Genomic DNA, 5508 nt, shown 5'->3' with positions numbered 1-5508 from the left:
GTGGCCCATGGAGAAGGCCGTGCTGGAACAGGTGCATCTCAAAGTGACTGTGGATAAGTCTATGCCGCAGCAGGCGTACCCCTGGAGAGACTGTGGCTCATAGATAAGGCTCCACTTGGAGCAGGTACTACCCTAAGGGACTGCAGTCTGTGGATAAGTTCAAGCTGGAGCAGGGGCAAGGGGAGGAGTTTATTGCAATGTTAAACCCTATGGTTTGATCTGAAGGGACCAGGGGTGGAGATTGTAATGGAAACACCTTTAAATTGTTGTAACCCATGATTTGAGTTGCATGTTATAGGAATTACTATAGCAGAAACCCCTTGTTGCTAGCCAGGCTAGGAACAAGGGGAGGAGTTCATTGCAATGTTAAACCCTATAACCTGGCCCAAAGGGACCAGGGGGTGGAGATTGTAATGGAAATACCTTTAAATTGTTGTAACCCATGATTTGAGTTGCGTGTTATCGGAATTACTATAGCAGGAACCACCCGAACAAGTGGAGGACAAGCCTTACAAGAAGCAGTGCAAGTGCAGCAGTGACCTGACCTGAGCTGGCTTTGGTACCCAGTAACTCCACGCAACACACCACCTCTCCTGTCCTGAGTGACCACCATCACAGATGGAGCCCAAAGTCACGGACTAAATGAACTCAATGGATATTTCATGGACATTTCTGGACATTTTACAGACATTCCACAAGGGTGGTCCATAGACTAAGGGAATGATATCTGTGTGTTATATCAAAGGATGGAAAGCGGGGTGGTTGGTTAATGAGGTTGCACTGGAAAATATGGGACTTGAGCATGACGTAGATGGTATAGAATAAGGGGTGGATACTGTCCTGGTTTCAGCAGGGATAGAGTTAATTTCCTTCCTAGTAGCTGGTACAGTGCTGTGTTTTGGATTTAGGGTGAGAACAAAGTTGATAACACACCGATGTTTTAGTTGTTGCTAGGTAGTGTTTACACTGGTCAAGGACTTTTCAGCTTCCCATGCTCTACTGACTGAGAAGGCTGGAGGTGCACAAGAAGCTGGGAGGGGGCACAGCCAGGACAGCTGACCGAAACTGGCCAAAGGGATATTCCATACCATGTGACGTCATGCTCAGTATATAAAGCTGGGGGAAGAAGAAGGGAGGGGGGGACGTTTGGAGTGATGGCGTTTGTCTTCCCAAGTAACCGTTACGCGTGATGGAGCCCTGCTTTCCTGGAGATGGCTGAACACCTGCCTGCCCATGGGAAGTAGTGAATGAATTCCTTGTTTTGCTTTGCTTGCGTGTGTGGCTTTTGCTTTACCTATTAAACTGCCTTTATCTCAACCCATGAGTTTTCTCACTTTTACCCTTCCGATTCTCTCCCCCATCCCACCGGGGGGGAGTGAGCGAGCGGCTGCGTGGTGCTTAGTTGCCGGCTGAGGTTAAACCACGACAAGGAGGAAGGAGCGACAGAGAAGAAGTGTTATGAACTGACTGCAACCCCCATTCCCCAACCCCTTGCACCGCTTGGGGAGGGGAGGAGGTAGAAGAGTCAGGAGTGAAGTTGAGCCTGGGAAGAAGGGAGAGGTGGAGGAAGGTGTTTTTAATTTTGTTTTTATTTCTTACTATCCTACTCTGTTATTAATTGGCAAGAAATTAAATTAATTTCCCCGAAGTCAAGTCTGTTTTGCCTGTGATGGTAACTGGTGAGCGATCTCCCTGTCCTTATCTCAACCCACGAGTTCTTCCATTGCATTTTCTCCCCCTGTCCTGTGGAGGAGCAGGAGTGAGCAGCTTGGTGGGCACCTGGCAGCCAGCCAAGTTCAACCCACCACAATAGCTTTAGTTGGTCATTTTGACTTGTACACTGCATTTTTGGAGAATAACCTACTTACTGTAGTATGTGGGTTTGCTTTTATTGTAGCATTTTGCTGTCCGAAGTTCTAAAATAATAGTAAAAACTTCAAGGCTTTGGGTTTCTTTTTTCATTTTAAAGTGCTACTTGCTTGATTTATGGGATAGAGCTCCACCAAGAGGTACTATAGATATTTGCAAAATACCCAGAATGAAGAAATAGTACAATTTTTTTGAGTATTGACTTAAAAAATGCACTTTCTTATTCGATAACCTACCTCCCAGTTCAGAAGGGTATTGGGATCTTCTAGGATTAGGTCTTCTCTCCTATAAGGACATAAATATTTTTGTAATTGTACTGGGTCTAGCTGAGATGGAGTTAATTTTCTTCATAGCAGCTGTGGTTTCATGGTTCATGGTGCTGTGGTTTAGATTTGTGACCAAAACAGTGTTGATAACACACTAATGTTTTAGCTATTGCTAAACAGTGCTTGCATAGTGTCAAGGCCTTCTCTGTTTCTCACTCTGCCCTCCCAGCGAATAGACTGGGGGGGGGTGGGGGTGTGCAAGTCTCTCACTCTGTCCTCTGCAGCGAGTAGGCTAGGGGTGAGGAACAGTTGGGCTAGATGACCTCCAGAGTGACAAAAGCATCTTATAGAAGTCTGACATTTCCTATGTCTCTTTCACTTGAGATTTTTTTTTTAAGTGTTCACAGGTACCAACTACCTTTTGTTTCAGAGATCTGGTGTGTGTTAAACTCTGAAGAGTTGTTCTCAACCTATTAGCTTTGAAATCAGCTGTTACTGTTTCTCACTTGAGGAAAGGGCTTGTGATCCTGAAAGTAAATCTAAATTGTCCAAAGTACATGAATTGGGCTAATTAAAACTATTACTGTTGCCTGCAAATCTTGTTCTATGTCTGGGATTATGAAGGCTACAGCAAAATGCCCCATAGTCCTAGTGTTAGATAGTATTGAAAAATGTTTGTTTAAAGCTTTGTTCCCTTAATTTTGCCTGGAAATGGTGATGAAGCTGCTCTTAAGATGGAAAGCAGCTATGTAAGTATTATTTGTAGAGCTTACTGTAGCTGGATAGGATTTCTTTTTCTTTTTGAGTTTTTTGAACTTTCATTCTGTGTTTTGCCAGTGCATGCTAGTGGGCTGTATGTTCCTCAAGAGTCAGCCTTATAATTCCACATAATAGCAAACTCATGTATTTTTTTTTTCCTTTCTAAGTAGCAACAGTTTTTCTGATCAAAGGGTGAGAAATTGGAAGCATTCAAAATTCTAGAAAATTAGATCTCATTTGTCATTTCGACTAGGTAGATGAGAGATTTACAACATATCTGTTACTGCTGCATGCTGTGAAGCATCGCAGAAAAACTTGAAATTCTGTGATGTGTTGTGTGGTTGAACAGACTGACAAAAAACTTGACTGCACTGCCACAAAGTCGACCTGGTAAACATAATGACAAAGAAGGATATCTTCTTAGCCAGGCTTGAGACATTCCTAATAAGCTCAGCCGGAAACCTCCTTGATGGGGAGTAGTTGGCAGGACAAAGAAACCTTGATGGCTGCAGGACAAAGAAACTGTGATAACGAACTGACCTTCCAGGAAAACAGGCGTCAGCAACAACTATTCTGGGAACTGATGTCCTATGCCCAGTTATGTATCTACGACAGAAAGGTATAAAAAGTAACTTGCTACCTACTGTGCTGGTTTTGGCTGGGATAGAGTTAATTTTCTTCATAGCAGCTAGGATGGGACTATGTTTTGGATTTGTGCTGAAAACAGTGTTGATAATACAGGGATGTTTTCGTTATTGCTGAGCAGTGCTTACACAGAGTCAAGGCCTTTTCTGCTTCTCACGCCACCCCACCAGCAAGTAGGCTGGGGGTGCACAAGAAGCTGGGAGGGGACGCAGCTGGGACAGCTGACCCCAACGGACCAAAGGGATATTCCACACCATATGATGCCATGCTCAGCAATAAAAAGCTGGGGGAAGAAGGAGGAAGGGGGGAACGTTTGGAGTGATGGCGTTTGTCTTCCCAAGTAACCGTTAGGCGTGATGGAGCCCTGCTTTCCTGGAGATGGCTGAACACCTGTCTGCCGATGGGAAGTAGTGAATGAATTCCTTGTTTTGCTTTGCTTGCGCACACGGCTTTTTCTTTACCTATTAAACTGTCTTTATCTCAACCCATGAGTTTTCTCACTTTTACTCTTCCGATTCTCTCCCCCATCCCACTGTGGGAGAGTGAGTGAGCGGCTGTGTGGTGCTCAGTTGCCGGCTGGGGTTAAACCACAACAGTCCTTTTTGGTGCCCGAACAGGCACTCAAAGGGTTTGAGATAATAACAGATAGACCAGAGCATATTAGAAGGGATTTATATCTGTTAACAGTTGCGGGTCACGATATTAACTTATCTGTTCTCAGTATTAGTTTATCTGATCTGCGCCATGCTCTTTTTTTTTGCTGTACACGTTAAAGATTGGTGTTGGCTTTTGTGGTTTGCTGTGCTCTGTGGTGCTTAGTGATGTTATGCCTGGGAGATTTATTATTAAAACACTGGCCTTGAGCTTCATCTGGTATTTGGGCTCTGTAGTGAAGCCATTACTGAACTTCGGGTACCATCTCATGGAGAAAATTAACAATTATACTTCTTCCTCTGAGAGTTTTTTTTGTGGAGGAAATACAGAATGGCACCTTCACCACCTTCTTCTGTGATGTTTTCTCCCTCGTTACAATAGCTTTTCAGTATCTTGAACATCCTTGGATAGTTAAAATACTTCTATTGTTATTTCTTAGGAATATTGTTTCAGCTTTTTCTAAGGTTAACAAGCAATTTAGGAATATGACCCAGGCCCTGAGACAGTATGGTCATGGGTGGCAAGGCATGTGGGAGAATATAGGCAGGTATCTAGAAAACTTCTCACCTCCAGTGGTCTGGAACTTCACTCCTGAACAAGTGGAGGATCCTGATGAACTGATAGAATGTTTGAGAAAAAGATGCCATGGCGATTCCAAAGAAGCACAACTTACCACAGTATTCTGGGGCCTGGCCAGCACCTACTGAACACTGCTCAATATTATGCAGCACCCTCAAGGAGAAGAGAAGGTCTCTGGATCTGAAGACATACCAACAGACACTATGGCTAAACCAGACACTATATCAGTTGCCCCTATAACTAAAAAGAAACAATGGAAGCAGAAGTCAACTCGTTTAGTAAGGGATGAAGAAGCTTCTCCTAGGAGGGAGCAGGAGAGAGAATCAGAAGAGGCAGCCTGTTCTGCAGCAGAGAAGTCACAAGAATTGGAGGGGGAAGGGACTGAAATCATAAACGAGTCAGAAACCACCCGATCCCTTTCCCTAAGCGAGCTGTGAGATATGCGAAAAGATTTTAGCCATCAACCAGGCGAGCTAATTCTCAGCTGGTTACTCTGATGCTGGGATATTGGGGCCAATAGTCAGGAATTGAGGGTAAGGAAGCCCAGCAGCTGGGAACCCTTGATAGGGATAAGGCCATTGACAAAGGGTTTGGAAAAAGGGCAGGAATCCTCAGTCTTTGGCGGCGACTCCTGTCAAGTGTGAAGGACAGGTATCCCTTCAAGGAAGATCTTGCAAAATCCCGAAGCAGATGGACCACCATTGAGGGAGGTATCCAGTATCTGAGGGAATTAGCC

Source organism: Aptenodytes patagonicus, chromosome W (genome assembly GCF_965638725.1).
Source record: "Aptenodytes patagonicus chromosome W, bAptPat1.pri.cur, whole genome shotgun sequence".
Taxonomy (NCBI): domain Eukaryota; kingdom Metazoa; phylum Chordata; class Aves; order Sphenisciformes; family Spheniscidae; genus Aptenodytes; species Aptenodytes patagonicus.
Note: the sequence above shows the minus strand (reverse complement) of the source record.